This window comes from Rattus norvegicus, chromosome 5 (genome assembly GCF_021556685.1).
Source record: "Rattus norvegicus strain SHRSP/BbbUtx chromosome 5, alternate assembly SHRSP_T2T, whole genome shotgun sequence".
Classification (NCBI taxonomy): domain Eukaryota; kingdom Metazoa; phylum Chordata; class Mammalia; order Rodentia; family Muridae; genus Rattus; species Rattus norvegicus.
In genome coordinates, this window is record NC_141538.1 from 70,086,339 (window position 1) to 70,105,000 (window position 18,662).

General features: G+C 35.5%; 1 long non-coding RNA gene across 1 annotated transcript in view; it reads left to right on the top strand.

The window, feature by feature from the left end:
• Window positions 1-18,662, top strand: part of LOC148005782 (uncharacterized) — a 160,086-nt gene that overhangs the window by 12,935 nt on the left and 128,489 nt on the right. The window contains exon 3 of the long non-coding RNA XR_015621418.1: window positions 6,113-6,179. This is a non-coding gene — a long non-coding RNA (uncharacterized LOC148005782). The remainder of the gene's footprint in view (window positions 1-6,112; window positions 6,180-18,662) is intronic.

Sequence of the window (18,662 nt, forward strand, 5' to 3'; positions counted from 1 at the left end):
AATAAATGAAAACACACTTATATTTTAGGATCTTTATTAAAAGCTTCATTATCTTAGACAAATCAGACTGCCTTTATGTTCTTAGGTCAGTAAGAAGGGTCTCTCTGGACATAAGGTATTTAATCTAAAGAATAGTTAACCTGGTAGAGTATTCATTTTTATTGGATATTGTTTATTTACATTTCATATGCTATCCCCTTTCCTGGTTTCCTGTAGATAAATCACCTACCCCATGCCCCCTCGCCCTTCTTCTATGAGGGTGTTCCCCCACACATCCACCCACCCAGTCTTGCCTCCCCATCCTGACATTTCATTACACTGGGGGATCCAGCCTTGGCAGGAACAAGGGCTTCTCTTCCTATTGGTGCCCAACAAGGTCATCCTCTGTTACATGTGCAGATGGAGCCATGGGTCTGTCCATGTGTACTCTTTGGGTAGTGGTTTAGTCCCTGCGATCTCTGGTTGGCTAGTTCTTCTTATAGGGTTGTAACCCCTTTAGCTCCTTCAATTTTTTCACTAACTCCTCAAATGGGGACCCCGTTCTCAGTTTAATGGTTGGCTATGAGCATTGATCGCTATATTTGTTATGTTCTGGCAGAGCTCCTCAGGAGACAGCTATATCAGGCTCCTGTCACCATGCACTTCTTTGCATAAGCAATATTGTCTGGGTTTGGTGGCTGTACGCTTATGGGCTGACACCCTAGATGGGGCAGTCTCTGGATGCCTATGCCTTCAGTTTCTGCTCCAAACATTGTCTCCATATCTCCTCCTGTGAATATTTTTGTTTCCCCTTTTAAGAAGTACTGAAGCATCTGTGCGTTGGTCGTCCTTATTCTTGAGCTTCATGTGTTCTGTGGATTGTATCTTGGGTAATCCAAGCTTTTGGGCTAATATCCACTTCTCAGTGAATGTATACCATGTGTGTAGGTTTTTTGTTTTTGTTTTTGTTTTTGCTTTTTTTGTTGTGTGTGTGTGTGTGTGTGTGTGTGTGTGTGTGTGTGTGTGTGTGTGTGATCGTGTTACCTCACACAGGATATTTTCTAGTTCAATTCATTTGCCTATGAATTTCATGAAGTCATTATTTTTAATAACTGATTAGTACTCCATTGTGTAAATGTATGACATTTTCTGTATCCATTTCTGTTGGGGGACATCTGGGTTCTTTTCAGCTTCTGGCTATTATAAAAAAGGCTGTTCTGAACATAGTGGAGCATATGCCCTTGTTGTATGTTGGAATATCTATTGAGTATATGCCCAGGAATGTCCTCAGGTAGTAAGTACTATGTCCAATTTTCTGAGGGAACTCTGGACTAATGTCCAGACTGATTGGTTGTACCAGCTTCATTCCTACCAACAATGGAAGTGTTCCTCTTTCTTCACATCTTTGCCAACATCTGCTGTCACCTGACTTTTTGATCTAAGCCATTCTGACTGGTGAGTTGGCGTCTCAGGGTTGTTTTGATTTGCATTTCCCTGATGACTAGGTATGTTGAACATTTTTTAGGTGCTTCTCAGTCATTCATTATTTCTCAGTTGAGAACTCTTTGTTTAGCTCTGTACCCCATAGGGTTATTTGATTCTCCAGAGTCTAACTTCTTGAGTTCTTTGTATATATTGGATATTAGCCCTCTATTAGGATTGGTAAAGATCTTTTCCAAATCTGTTGGTTGCCATTTTGCCCTAATGGCAGTGTCCTTGCCCTACAGAAACTTTTCAATTTTATGAAGTCCTATTTGTCAACTCTTGATCTTAGAGTATAAGCCCTGTTCAGGAAATTTTCCCCAGTACCCATGTGTTTGAGGATCTTCCCCACTTTTTCCTCTCTAAGTTTGAGTGTATCTGGTTCAATGTGGAGGTCTTTGATCCACTTGGACTTAAGTTTTGTAAGTGATAAGAATGGATCAATTGGCGTTCTTCTACATGCTGACCTCCAGTTGAATCAGCACCATTTGTGGAAGAGACTATCTTTTTTCCACTGGATGGTTTTAGCTTCTTTGTTACAGATCAAGTGACCATAAGTGTGTGGGTTCTCTTCTGGGTCTTCAATTCTATTCCTTTGTTCTACCTGCCTGTCTCTGTACCAATAACACACATTCTTTTTTCATCACCATTGCTCTGTAGCACAGCTTGAGGTGATGGAGTGTGGTTCCCTAAGGAGTTCTTCTATTGTTGAGGATAGTTTTCATGCTCCTTGGTTTTTTGTTATTCCAACTGAATTTGCAATTGTTTTTTCTAACTGTAGTAAGAATTGAGTTGGAATTTTGATGGGTATTGCACTGAATCTGTAGCTTGCTTTTGGCAAAATGGCCATTTTTACAATATTAATCCTGCCAATCTATGAGCATGGAAGATCCTTCCATCTTCTGAGATCTTCAATTTCTTTCTTCAGAGAATTGAAGTTCAAGTCATACGGATGTTTTATTTGATTGCTTAGAGTCACACCAAGGTGTTTTACTTTACTTGTGACTGTTGTGATGGGTGTCATTTTCCTAACATCTTTCTCGGCCTGTTTATCCTTTGAGTAGAGAAAGGCTAATGATTAGTTTGAGTTAATTTTATATCCAACCAGTTTGCCGAAGTTGCTTATAAGGTTTTAGTAGTTCTCTGGTAGAATTTTTAGGGAAATTTAATTATACTATCATATCCTCTGCAATTAGTGATATTTTGACTTCTTCCTTTCCAATCTGTATCGTTTTGACCTCCTTTTTCTGCCTGACTGTTCTTGCTAGGACTTCAAGTACTATATTGAATAGGTAGGAAGAGAGTGGACAGCCTCTCTAGTCCTTTATTTTAGTGGGATTGCTTCAAGTTTCTCTCCATTTAGTTTGATGTTGGCTACTGGTTTGCTCTACATTACTTTTACTATGTTTAGGTATGGGGCTTTAATTTCTGATCTTTCCAAGACTTAACATGAAGGGGTTTTGAACTGTGTCAAATGCTTTCTCAGCATTTAATTAAGAATTCTTAAGACTTACAACTGAGTTCTTTTTTTAATGGAAAGCAGTTTCTATTAACTCTGTTATAATAAGTATATTTTCAAATACTATGCTACTTGACCATCTATTTTTGCAGTGAGAGGCAAAACATACTCTGGAGTCTTTCTTATTAATCATTTTAATGTGAAACTTTAATTTCTATATTATTTTTGTCCTTAGCTGTGACTCATAGCTTTGTGGATATGGAGCCTAGGGACGCTGACTCCTGTGGCCATGCAGGAACCCTGGTGGAGCAATAGGGACTCCAGCTCACCAACCAAACTTTCAACCGAAAATTTACCCTAGTTACAAGAAATATAGGGATTAGAGATGGAGCAGACACTGAGTGAATAGTCAACCAATAAAGCCCCAAAATTAGACCCATCCCATGGGCAAGCACCAATCCCTGAAACTATTAAAAATACACTGTTTTATTTGCAGACAGAAGTCTAGTCTGGGTGTCCTTCGAGAAGCTTCACCCACCAAATGACTTAGACAGATGCAGATAATCATAGCCAATCAGTGGATGGAGCTAGGGGACTCTTATGGAAGAATAGGAGGAAGAATTGTAGCCCCTAAGGTGATTAGGAACTCCACAGGAAGAACAACAGAATTGACTGATCTTGACCCTTGGGGCTCTCAGAGATAGAACCACCAACAAGCCAACATACACAGGCTGGACTTAGGCTTCCCCACACATATGTAACAGATGTGCACCTTGTTCTTCATGTTCTTCCCAAACATCTAGAGTAGGGCTATAACAAAAGCTGTTGCCTGTCCCAAAAGTATATTTGAGTGTGTGTGTGTGTGCGTGTGTGTGTGTGTATAAATTAAGGAAATGTTCTCCGTCCTTGAAACCATTTGGAAACAGTTTAGGAAATATTCATCTATAGCTCTGTCTCAACAACATTAAGAATGAAAGCAACTTCCTTAGACTACTGAATAGATCTATAACATGTTAAGCTACTTGTTTATTACCATAAGTGTAGGAGAAAGGAAAGGATTCCATGCATAAAGACGTTTATCCTAGAATTTCCAAGTTCTTAATACATATGCATACATTTATGTTGAGGTTTGGCTTACACATGTATGTGTCCATTTATCTATATACCTTAAAGGAATATAAAGTAAGTGCAAAGCGATATAACAAAATGTACATTAATTATCATATAAAAATAGTATTCTACACTGGTATTGTATTGGAATATAAAATACATGAAAAAAACAGCACGAATGTGATGTTAAAATTATATTCACACCAAAATTACAACTTAAAGTTACGTTAAGGCTATTTAAATGGCAGGTATATTACTCATTTTCTTCCTGAGGAGTTTTATTGCTTAATTCTCTTTTTTATTTTATCTTATTTTTAAAAACAGAAAAAATATATGTATAATATAAAATTTAAATAGGACTTTCCATAATTATTTTTTCTGAAGAGACAGGTTTTAATGACAAAAAAATATTATATATAGGAAGGCCTTATTGAAGTTATAAATTGCAAGCACTTATATATTTATCTAATTTTTATGTATGTATTTATGTAAGGAAAGAGGCAGCACCCACTAAGAGAGGGGGGAAAGGGAGGGGGGAAATAATAGTATACAACTTTCCAAATATGCCCCTCCTGTTTTGAAAAGTGTCTGTACATTCTCTTGTGACCAGGCCGGCCTTGCAAGTGTTTAGTTTTCCTGACTTAGACTTCCTAGAGCCAGATTATAAGCAGGTGCTACCATTTCTAGCCTTCAAAAAACCCGTGAATGATTTAATTTAAGCTACTTTCTTTTCTATTAAACTTTATGTGAACTAATACTCATATGTGTATGTTTAAATGACTTAAACCAATCCCTCTAAAAATCCCAGCTGTCTGCTTGACCTTCACAAGCTATTCTGTAAACCTAGAGATTTAGGGATAATATATTTATTTTTCTACTTTGGTGAAACACTAATGGTGTAAGCAATGAATAAATAAAAATATTATACTTAAATGTTAGAAATAGTCTCCAAATGTTCTTCCAAAAAACCAATTCCGTAATACTTACTGATGAAGACTTTTTGATGACTTTCTAGTTGGAACAAAATAGCATGTTTTTTATTTAAAGCTCTGAGTTCTAGAAAAAAATTAAGTTCATTAAACTTAGAACTGTGTGTTAAATGCAGATCAGCTCATTACTGAGCAACAACTCAATCATTGATGAGAGCTCTTTGAAAGGCCCATCATTATAACATTAAATGTCACTTTATTACCAGACAGTAACTGCCTGATTAAAATCTTTAATGGATGGGGCTCATCGAAAAGCCATATTGAAAGTGTCTTCCAGCTGATTAAGGTCTGCAGTCAAGGGAAATATTGGTAAGAAAGACTACCTGTCTTGCTTCAATATTTTCATGTGTGGTCTTTCCATTTCCTTTGATGATTTAGCCACTTTGCTTGTTGGTGTGACAAAATACCTGATAAGACACCGTTTAAAGATGGAAAGGCTTATTCTGGTCCACAGTTCCAGAAGGTACTTTCTATTATTGGAAAGAAGGCCTATTGGTAAGAAAAGGAAGCTTGCTGGTAACACTACCTTCCCAATCAAGAATCAGATACTGAACAGGGCGTGAAGCTTCCAGTGACCACTTCCTCAAAGAAGGCTCTAACTCCTATAGTGTTTCTGGCTCATAATCATTTCAAACAGTGCCATCAAACAGATTGATTATTCAAATATATGAAACTGTGAGGGGCATTTCACATTCAAACCACACAAGTGACATGGAAAGTTCCTCACCTTTTAACTTATTTTTGCTTCATGAAATCTCCCTTTCATATCTTTAAAAAATTGTTCTTGGGCATTTTTATATACGTGTTAAATGTATTCTAATTACTTGGACCTCCTACCTGTGTCAACTCCTGTTACTGCAAAAGCATCCATGTATTTTGTGTTGTCTTTTACTTCAGTGAGCTTCATCAATTATATCTGCTTGGGTTTAGAACTATCTATTAGATTTTAGTAGGATCAGAAGAAGGTGAACTACTGGAAACAATAACCCCTTACTCACTGAATTTTTATTAGTCAATAGTTCAACTGGAAGAAGTATGATCCCATAAGCTCTTCTATCTGTAGTTGAGTGCTGACAGAGCTACTCTTTTACAGGTCAAGGTCAAGCACCTGAAGACCCTGTGAGTTCAATATTGGAATGGCGGTCTTATACTTGGAAAAGGTCATTTCACAGTCTTACCTTTCTTCTCTTTTATTTTTTCTAATTTCTCTTTTGTAATGTTGCCTGATTATTAGACAAGGTGATATAAATGTCGTGTAACAGTCAAGTTTGGTTCTATCCTACGTGTCTGGACTATTTAGCCTCTGGTTTCTGCCTATCGAGGAAGTGTCAAAGGTAGTCTCTATCGTTTGGCATGAATCTCAAGCTGTACTTGGCATTCTAGATATTGGCACTGCCTCCAGAAGAGCAGGGGGACTAACACTGTCTTTTTGTTGTTAACTCTCTAAAATTAACTAAAAATCCAAATAGTTGGAAGGACTTTTCCAAGTCTAAATTTTAAAAGATGTCTTCACTTTCTCAAATTGCTTTAATAAATTAGCAATGATAAAACATTAAAATTTGCCTAATCTAATCATAAAAATTATCTCAATATGAATGATTGTTTTATATTTTTAATTCTATGACTATCAGAAAAATGCTTATGCCTGTCTCTGATATATTATTTATATTTTATGTAACCACTTGGCACTTTTGATGATTCAAATATTCCCTTGTTACAAAATATTGAGATATCAAGTACCTATTGGAAATAAATTTGTCAGAATGTCATAATTATGTAATAATACACACTAGTTACATTAATGTGTTTAAAATATTGAAGTCTGATTCCCCATCCTCTTTGTTTTAATATTTATAAATTTCCTGAAGTATATTTAGTAGTGGAAAAGTGAAGTAGAAGATAACTATTTCAGTTTTGACTACCTAGTGCCCCAAGTAAATTAACTACAATTGTGATAATTATAAAGCCATACCTACAGCCAAGAACTACATCTGAATTGAAGTATCTATTCCCTTCCTCCCTTCCTTTAATTATTTAATATTAGTAAAGTAATTACTTAATATTAGTCATCCACCATTTTGTCATTAAAATGAATATGATTCTACAATCATGATTTAAGAAAACAATGTATGGGAACTATGTAGAACAGTATAGAAAGAGAAAACCTAGTTGCTTTTTTCCCTTTTTTCTCTGTTCCTAATTCACAGAAAGAGGCTGAATTTAATGCCAACGCAAAAGTTGCCAAAATTATGTTCCATTTGAATTTTATTGTATTGCAGGTCATTTGAATCACTGAGTCATGCTGTGCACACAGGGCCTTGATAAAATAGGTTAATGCAGTTTCAGTAAATGCTGCCTGCCCAGGACATTGTTGATAAGACACATGATTATTTCTGGAAAACATTAAACTCTCTTTTTTTCTCTTTTATATTTCTACAATTTCATTTCTACTGTATTATTACAGAGGGATAGATTGATAATAAAATTATCTGAGAATATTTAAATTGCATTAACTCTGACCAAAGTCAGTAGTATGGAGATACTAACTAATGGTTCTAGCTCCTTACATAATAAACTGTGAATAAAAGTATGAATTAATTTACTTCCTATGTTTTTTAACTCTGCCTCCCTGCACTCCACTGTCACCATGGTGATGCCAAAAATTTATCACTCAAGAGTAAACTTTTGTCCTTAAGTTTTATGTATTTATTTACTCTTAATAGAAGACAAATTTTTAAAGAAGAGAGAATTTTTCTACAGTCTCAGAAGAGGTTTGCAGAATATTTGGAAGAAATCATAAGGACTGTAATAATCAGTATAAGGGAGCCAATATTCAAGGGGAGGCATAGCAGACTTCAACCATGTGAAAAGAGCTAGAACTGTCAGACAGAATGGATGATCTAATAGTGGGATACAAGAAGAGACTGCTTAGACTCTGAGATCCTAAAGGCTCATGGTCATATGTAGGAGCCATATTTGTAGACAATGTCTCTTAGCTTAGGATGTTTTAGGTAATATCTTCCTATTCATGTATTCCTTCTCCTCCTCTTATTGTTTTTTAATTAAAATTTTCTTTCTCCTTTTTCTTTGTTCTTCAAACAGTGAATCCAGATTGCATCATTTCCACCCTTTCCCTTCTCCCCTGTGTGTGTGTGTGTGTGTGTGTGTGTGTGTGTGTGTGTGTACTTATTTACTAACAAAAATGAAAATTTCATGACATAGTTTGAACTATAAAACATTTAGTTTTATGCCCTCTCTCATAACTCACATCTATCATATGAAATTGAGTTAACTTTTCAGATATGTTCTCTCTATGTAATACATGTTGGCATCAAATTTGTGATTTTTAGGTCTCAAACTCTTTCAAGCTGTTTTGTACTCTCTAAATGCAGAAACTTTGTATTTTGTCTTTTCAGTCACAGACAACTTTCTATGTGAGAATTTATACTCCTTACTAAAACAGTATCCATTGAGAAAAGCATTACAAAACCTTAAACAATTGTTTATTACATATTATTAAGATTATCTATGCACTTATGACAAAATTAACATGCACAAGTTATTCTGAATTTAATATACTGCTTAGTGAAGTCTAAATACTAAATGAGCTTCTGGATTATAATTTTATATCTATTTGGGACTAAGATTTATACGTAATGGTTAGAACCTTTCTAGTTGTTTCTTCTTAAGAGTTACTAATTAGAAATTATACCACTGTATTTTAGAAGAACATTACATATTTTAATATGAAAAACTTTTACTAGATAGCTGCAGATATCCAATTATTGGTTTTTATTTTAAGTTTGGTACCATATATTTAATCTTGAATGGTTCGCATAATGTACTTGTTATATGGTTTAGGTGTGATGTCACATTAAGACATGTGGATGAAAAATATAGAAAGGAATTATATAGCTTCACATGTCCCGCATACTTTTCATTACAGATTGTTGTGGTCTAGATCTATAAACCAGCTTCAATATCTTATCTACAGAACTATAGGAGAAAAGATTAATGATGGAAGAGAGGCAAAAAGGAAGGGAGGAAAAGTGGATTGAGGAGTCAGTACACTAGGAAGACTAGGGAGTAGGGAAGGGTAGGATCAGGCATGTAAAATAATAGGTGGCTAGAATATAGGAAGGGCATGACAAGGATTCAGGGGCAGTGGAATCAATGTGCAAAGTGAATTTCTGTATTTCTAAGAAATAAATGACACAGTAAGAAAGAAGAGAGCCATCTCTTTTGTCATTTTAGCTAGCTGGATTTGTAGCTAGCATGAAGAAACCCTAGTGCATCCACTTACACTAACATGCCCAGAACACTTTGTTTGCTACACTAGCCTGATGAGAATGGAGAAATGCACAGATATTTCCAGCTGAAATCAGCATCCTTCAAAGCTCTTCCTGCTCTCACAAGTATGAAAGGGAAATGAGATTTACAGTGCGTTTGTCTCGACTCGTTGTGGTAGTTCTCCAAATAGTCATCACAGTTCCCAGATTGTCTTCAGAGAGGAACCACAGAGAATTTCAAAACAATCGCACAGTACAGCAGAGCCTGGGACATTCTCATTTTAGTAGTCATCAGCCACAGCCACTAGAAAGTGACCAACTGTTAGACCCAGTCACATGCTGAACGTTATGGAGGCTGAGGTGAGAGCAAGGTGGATTAGGAACACATTCCCCAAAGGAAGAAGAGACAGAGGACATAGCGCCTATATCTGATACCAGGAGAACATAAAACACCATTTCCAGGGTTCGAGCGACACCCCAGTGGTTCAGAGCACTGACTGCCAGAGCTCCATCTTCCAGAAGATTCCTTGGATTGTTAGCTCTCACAGTTTTAATTGTTTACTTGACACAGTGTGGAATCACTTGAAGAGACAGTCTCAACGAGGGTCTGATTGTCCAGATAGATCGTCCAGTGGGAATGCCTGTGATAGACATTGGCTCACAGCCATTTGTGACTACAGTTCCAAAAGATCTGATATCCTCTTCAACATTTTAAAGTGTTCAGGTACACAAATGATCCACAAATGTACATACAGGCAAACACTCATACATATAAAATAATAATAATACATTTAAAAAACCTAATTTTTCTGAATATTTAAATCATAAGTCATAAAAGGTACAGTGGATAGAGTTGGACAGTAGTGCATTATTCTTAAGTCAAGAATAAAAAACAAACCTACACATACTGCATTTTTGTGGGAAATTTTAATTAGTGACAGTAAATTCATGTTTTTACATAGTTCACGGCTGTTGTTTATGTGAATCTAAGAGTCTCTGTTAGATTAATATTAACTCTTGTGCTTGTGAAATAACTATTGGTACTCTTATGAACTACTCTTATAATAAATCTATATTTCCTTGAATAATAGAAAAATAAAGGCAGATAAAATGGTTAAATAATTTGCCACCAAATAATGAAATAAATGAAATATTAAAACATTTTTAAAATTTATTATTTAATAAAGGAATTTCATTTAAACTTAATTAGTAAATGAAGTCAGTCAGGGGCATTATATTCAGCCTTCTTGCAGTGAATTAGCACAGACCAGTATAACACTTCTACAGAGACATCTGTGAACATGCTCTGAGAGCATCTGGAAAGCTCACTGACTTTCTTCCAGGAAATATGCTTGCATTGACTATGTTGGCAGTTAGTTTTAGTTGTTGACTTGACACAGAGTAGAATCGCTTGAAGAGATGGTCTCAATGAGGGACTGATTGCCTAGATAGATTGCCCAGTGGAAACGCCTGTGGTAGCCAATGTCTTGATTATAGTAACTGAAGTAGAAAGACTCAGCTGGAAAGTGGGTCATTCATACGTTGGGGTTTGGTCCTTCATTATGTACAGAAGGGGAAAATGACTTGAGCACTAGCAAGCGTGGCTATATTCCATCTCCTTTTCCTTACTATGGGTGTGATTGTCTGATTATACCCTTCTGCCTTGACTTCCCAGCAATGAGGGGTATAATCTGGAAGTGTGAGCTAAAATAAGTACTTCTCCCTTAAGCTATTTTTCTCATGGAATTTTACCATAGCAAAAAGAATCAAAGATAAGACAGCAATAAATATGAATTAAAATGCTGGTTAAATGGAGTTAATTTACAGAGAAACATAAATAACTGATACCAAGGTATAAGAACATTAATAGTTAATGTATTTTATGCACCACTGTGCAGTCATTCAAACCCTATTAAAATATGCAATAGTTGAAAAGTGATGTATTATGTTGACATTAAAATTATGTATTACATGATATTTTGTGCACTTAAAGAAGAAGAAAAATGTGGAATTATACATAAACTGGTGTAAAAGAACAAATTCTGAGTTATTTGTGTTAGCTGGTTAGAGGTAAAAGCATTGATTCAAGGCATGGTCTAGGATGTCAAGGATACAAAGATAGTAATACAGAAGGTATATTCAAATGACTAACAGATGAAATGTATAAGAGACTAAAAAGGGAGAAATATAGTCATGTAGGTAAAATCAGATCCACATGTTAAAGAAGGAATGTTCCCCTTTCTTCACATCTTAGCCAGCATCTATTGTCACCTGAGGTTTTGATCTTATCCATTCTGACTTGTGTGAGTTAGAATCTCATGGTTGTTTTTGTTCTTATTTTTTCATTTCCCTGTTAACTAAAGATGTTGAATATTTCTTTAGGTGCTTCTCAGCCATTTGATATTCCTCAGTTAAGAAGTCTTTACTCTGTAACTTATTTTTTATAGAGTCATTTGATTCTCTCTAGTCTAACTTCTTGAGTTCTTTGTATGTTTTGGAAGTTATACTTCTATCTGATGTAGGATTGGTAAATATCTTTTCCCAATATGTTGGTTACTCTTTTGTCCTATTGACAGGGTCCTTTGCCTTACAGAAGTTTTGAAATTTTATGAGATTCAGATTGTTTTCTGTTGATCTTAGAGCATAAGCCACTGTTCTGTTCAGGAAATTTTCCTGTGTGTCCATATGTTTGAGGGTCTTCTTCACATTGTCTTATATTTATTTCAATGTATCTTGTTTTATGTGGAGGTCCTTGATTCACTTGAACTTGAGCTTTGTACATGGTGATAAGAATAGATTGATTTGCATTCTTCTACATGCTGACCTCCTGTAGAACCAGCATCATTTGTTGACAATACTGTCTTCTTCCACTGGGTGGTTTTAGCTCCTTCGTGAAAGACCAAGTGACCATAGGTGTGTGGGTTAGTTTCTGGGTCTCCAATTTTATTGCATTGATCTAACTGCCTGTTTCTGTACCAGTACCATACAGTTTTTATTACTGTTTCTCTGTAATACAGCTTGACATAAGGGATGGTGATCCTCCCAGAAGTTCTTTTATTGTTGAGAAAAGCTTTCACTATCCTGGGTTTTTGTTAATACAAATGAATTTGCAAATTGCTCTTTCTAACTGTATTAAGAAATGAGTTGGAATTTTGATGCGAATTGCATTGAATCTGAAGATTGCTCTCAGTAATGGCCATTTTTACTATATTAATTCTGCCAGTCCATGAGCATGGGAGGTCTTTCCATCTTTTGAGATCTTCAATTTCTTTCTTCAGAGACTTGAAATTTTTGTCATACAAACCTTTCACTTGCTTGGTTAGAGTCACACCGAGATATTTTATATAATTTGTAACGATCGTGAAGGTTGTAGTTTACCTAATTTTTTTCTCAGCCTGTTTATCCTTTGGGTAGAAGAAGGCTACTGATTGTCTGATTTAATTTTATATTCAGCCACTTTGCTGAAGTTTTTCATCAGCAACGTAGTTCTCTAGTAGAATTTTTAGCTAACCTAATTATAGTATCATATCATCTGCAAATTGTGGTATTTTAACTTCTTCCTTTCCAATCTGTGTCCCTTTGACCTTTTGTTTTCCAATTTGTTTCCTAATACTTTGAGTACTATATTGAATAGGTAGGAAGAGAGTGGACAGCCACATCTAGTCCCTGATTTTAGTGGGATTGCTTAAAGTCTCTCTCCACTTAGTTTGATGTTGACTACTGGTTTCCTGTATATTGCTTTTACTATGTTTAGGTATGGCTCTTGAATTCTTGATCTTTACAAGAGTTTTCTATGAAGGGGTAATGAGATGATCATGTGTTTTTTTTTACTTCAAGTTTGTTAATAATTGATTGCAATGATGAATTTCTGTATATTGAAACATCCCTCTATCGCTGAGATGAAGCCTACTTGATCACAATGGATGATTGTTTTGATGTTCTTGAATTCAATTTGTGAAATTTTTATTGAGTATTTTTGCATTGTGGTTTAGGTATAAATGTAATGGTAGCCTCATAAAACGAATTGAGTATTGTTCCTTCTCTTTCTATTTTGTGGAATAGTTTGAAGAGTATTGGTATTATGTCTTCTATGTAAGTCTGATAGAATTCTTCACTAAACCCACCTGGTCCAAGGCTTTTTTTGGTTGGCAGATTTTAATTAGTATGTCTATCTCTTTAGGGATTACGGGACTATTGAGATGGTTTATCTGATCCTGATTTAACTTTGGTACCTGGTATCTGTCCAGAAAATCATCCATTTCATCTAGATTTTCCAGTTTTGTTGAGTATAGGCTTTTGTAGTAGGATCTGATAATTTTTTTAATTTCCTCATAGTTGGGCCCAACTTACATACATTCTCAAAATTACACACACACACACACACACACACACACACACACACCACATCCATACTTATATATTCATTAGGAGCCAAAGATCAAGCACCAGTGCAGAAAGAACTCACTCATACTGGCTGAAAAATGAGTTCCAATCTTTACTGCATAGAGAAAGAAAAGCCTTCTACTGCTAAATTAATTTAACCAAAGTCTGTAAGAAAAAACTTTTGTTTTCTTTTATAAAACCTAGCCTGCCTTGCTATTATGAAAAGATCTGTTCTGTTGCATAATAAGGAGACGCCTGCCTGCACCTTCTGTTTTATTTGTAATTTCTTCTTTTCTCCTCTTTCTGTTATTATTCTGCAAATTGCTCTCTTAGTGTTTTCAAGTTGTGTCATAGTCTCTAAGTTCTTCAACTCTGCATTCTCCTTCTAATCTTTGTCTTTCCTCCTGTTCTGATAGCATACTAATGCCTAATGCACTTATTCTCAATATCATTACTTCATATACTCTGCCTTTACTTCTAAGTTCTTCTTGAGTTTAATTCTGTCTGTAAAAAGGTCATTGATAAGTGGATATTAGCCAAAAAGCTCGAACAACCCAAGATGCAATCCACAGACCACAGGAAGCTGAAGAAGAAAGATGACCAAAATGCTCCCATTCCTTCTTTTTTTTTTTTTTTTTTTGTTCTTTTTTTCGGAGCTGGGGGCCGAACCCAGGGCTTTGCGCTTCCTAGGTAAGCGCTCTACCACTGAGCTAAATCCCCAGCCCCGCTCCCATTCCTTCTTGAAAGGGGAAAAATATCCATAGGAGGGGATACGGATGCAAAGTTTAGAGCAGTGACTTAAGGAATGGCCATTCAGAGCCTGCCCCACATGTGGCCCATACACACACACACACACACACACACACACACACACACACACACACACACACACACAGAGAGAGAGAGAGAGAGAGAGAGAGAGAGAGAGAGAGAGAGAGAGAGAGAGAAAGAGAGAAAGAGAGCCACCAAAACTAGATAAAATTGATGAAACTAAAAAATGCATGCTGTAAGAGACTGGATATAGATCTCTCCTGAGAGACACATCTAGAGCATGTCCAATACAGAGGTCAATGCTAGCAGGAAAGCACCGAACTGAGAACAGGACCCCCTTGGGGAGAATTAGAGGAAGTACTGAAAGAGTTGAAGGGACTTGCAACCCCACCATAACAACGTCAACCAACCAGAGCTTCCAGGGACTAAACTACTACCGAAATACTATATATGGACTGACCCAGGGCTCCAACTGCATATGTAGCAGACAATAGCCTTGTTGGGGTTCCAGTGGAAGGGGAAGCCCTTGGTTCTGCCAAGGTTGGACCCCCAGTGCAGGGCAATATGGGGGTCAGTAAGGGGGATGCAAGGGGGAATACCCGTATGGGGGAGGGGGAGGGGAAGGTAATGGGGGCTTATGGACAGGAAACCGGGAAGGGGAATAACCTTTGAAATGTAAGTAAAGAAATATATCTAATAAAAATTAAAAAAAAAATAACAGGTGTTCTCAATTCAGTTCTCTTTCCTCTCTTTCCTAAGAACTTATATATCTTTCAGGAGACATAGTAAAAGTTCACTAGAAGTTTACATATAAATCCAAATCATAAAACAGATAAGAAGTTTGTAACAGTGAATGTTTACATGCATATCCACTAGTAGTAATTATCTGGCTAAACATTCATCACCTGTCCCCACCTCTGTAGGTCCATGGAAAGTTAAAAACCATAACTCTTGTGCTTAAGATATTAGTGAAATTTTGTATACATATACCTGGTCAATATTTTATCTTCTGTTCTTGTAACTATAGTAAATGCTTAGTTCCCTTTTTATGACCTTTGTTTAATGATTTTCCAACCTCTTGGAATGTGCTCTGAATAGTAGTTGCCTTCATGCTATCTCAGAAGCAGTAACTTATGACACTAAAGACTGATAGAGTTCTCATTGCAGGTTTGATATTCAGAAAGAACTTCTTAGCAGTCAAAATATGAAAGAGTTTACTAATATAATTCTAGAAATCCTAATAGGATCATCATTAATAATTAAGAAAACATATGCTTTCTATAAAGGATCAATACAAGACAGTATATCTTTGTTCAAAATTTTAGGCTAATACCTAGTGATATATATATATATATATATATATATATATATATATATATATATATATATATATATATATATATTTCTAGCAGAAATCTTTCCTAAAATGAGTTTCTCCTGGGTATTGACTACTGGAGCAAATCTATCCTAGAGTTTAATCCAAGGCAGACCCATCTCATGATAACGTCTATGAAATTTGACACTCCTTCAGAGGTGTGTCAGCAATGACATGAGGACCACCATTTTCCCATCTCCTAAAGGCCCCATCATTTCTTAGCAAAACCATTCTGGGAAATAATCCTTTAAGGCATAGGTATTTAGGTGGTAGATATGCAGAACACAGAAAATCCCCAGATCTTAGCAGAAATACATTAGGAATAACACACTTCAAGAGCTGCTTTCTCGATTCTCTTTGATGGTTATGCTGTTCGCTGAACAGTCTTTCTCAAGAGAAGTTTGCTGGTGTCCATTGTTGACTGAGTTAATTCATGAGCTAAATCAAGCTATGGACTAACTTTGGAATGTGTGTAGACCTTTCAAACAAGTAATGGAAAGGCTGGGACAGTGGATAAAATTACCCAGGAGAAAAGGGAATACTGAACTTTGATCACTTATTTTATTTAAAAATCTCTTTCTTCTTGGTGGAAGTTTCAGATTTTTAAAATTTGACATAGACATAAAAGTTTGAGAAACACTGCTTAAAACTTATGGCTAGAAATATGGCTTACCAGTTAAGTATGCTTGCTACACAGAGGACCCAGCATGCTTGTAAGAAGCCTACAACCTAAATATGTACTTCAGATCCAAGGTCCCTCACTTGTCCTCTCCCAATGTGCACACAGGTGCATGATTCTGCACCGCAGGTGTGTTTATACTCACCCAGATGCATCGATACACCAGTAAGCCAATAAACCAATAATAAAAAAATAATAAATAAAGAGTAGGTGTTAGAATATTTATTGTGAAGTGATTAAAATTCACAAAATAACAACATCACACATAGAAAGACCAGAGGAGATAATATCATTTGAGAACATCTGTTTTGGCTGAGACCTCAATGTTATCTATTACGTTTTGACCGCAAGCTATAGTATGAAGGTGCAATGATTAGTTCTCACCTTCTATCTGATTTCATATACATGCTAGCATGTTTTTTTTATAAGCACTTGTAAGTTGAGGGGATTCATGGCGCCATGCTAAGGATTTTTTTGTCTTGTTTAGTTTTTTGTTTTTTGTTGCTGTTGTTGATTTTTGTTTTTTGCTTTGACTATCATTCCATGGAAAGTAGCAGATACAAAAGAGCACAGTGACCTTCCAATCCTTCTGAAGAGCAGAATGAGAAATTCTCAGGTGAAAAATGTTCTTGTTATGGCAACAGCATAGACACTTTCCATCACCAGAGACATGGAGCTAAAGCTGTGAACACCTGTGATTCTGTTTTGTCAAATGATTTTATTATCTTCAGTGTACTGTTCTCAACAAAGTTTAATTTTTCTGAGTTGGTAAACACTCTAATGTATATGTCAGTTTGTCTAGTTGCTTTTGGGGTGATGGGAGTTATATCTTTCTATTGAGGTATCTCATGATCTTGCAAATTCTCTAATTAAAATTTTCCATTCCTCCTAATAATCTGTCTTCTGTTTGTCCTAGCTAAATTCTCAGAAAGAATGTAGTGCATTTTATTTCCCCTATAAGGTACTTCTGAGTATGTGGGAAAATGGATTGCAAAAATCTATGCAGTTGAATGTCTATTTCTCAGGAGAATGACTTATATGATTAAGATATTCATATATAAACACACACATATATCCATGTATTTTAATTTTAGTTTATACTTTGATAATGAATGTTCCAAGCTATTGAATAATCACAATGAACTCTATAATTAAAGTATCATGATGAGCTTTGTCTAGACTGACATACAACCTGCTATAAATTCATGGAAATATGGGTTTCTAAATGGGACTTACTATTAGAAATAATATTTTAATTCCATGTTTAATATGGAAATATGGAATATATTTAAATTGATATTTCAATTTATTGTATTTTCATAAATCACTTAGTCATTTAATCATAATTGTTCCAACAAGCCTATGCCTTCATTGTCTCCCATAAATATAACATTGGCTAATTGTTTTGTCTCTTGTTTAAGCAGCAGTGATTCATAGCAACAATTAAACAAATGTGACAAGGAACATACTCAGTTGTTCCTTAGGACACACTGAGAATTGATGCTTTTTCTAATAATAAGTACAAATCAAAATTAGATTCTCAGTCCACTTAAAGCATTCATGTGGTATATGAGGAAAACACTTGAGGACTTGTGAAATCTAATACATAACTTGTTTAGAACATTAATTCCAGCCTTCAGAGACTGTGTGTGACTTTATTCAGATTTTTCTCTCCTATGAATGCATAGGCAGCAATTCTTTCAAGACAGAGCAAATTTACAGACCTATACCCTACCAAAAAAATGTTAAAAATATTTAAAGCAGGGTATGGTGGATGCATGCCTTTAATCTAAGCACTTAGCAGAGGCAGGCAGAATTTGAGAAACAAAGAAACAAAGAAAATATATCTTCAAAGAGTTCAACAAAAACATTAGAAGCCTAGGTTCCATATTAATATTTTTTACTATATTAAAACATAATTATTTTTCCTTAAATTTGTTTCATTAAAAGTATTTATTGACTTTTGTACTCAGAATATCTGTAATAGTACTTCTTAATAAAGCCCATATTCAGATAAAAAGATCAGCCTGAAATAATTTTAGGATCACATAAAGAATTCTATTGAACTAATAAGGTTATTTGATGCTGCAGAGAAACAAGAAGTTGATTCCTGTTGAAAATTAAAGAGGAAATGGTGTTTGAGCTG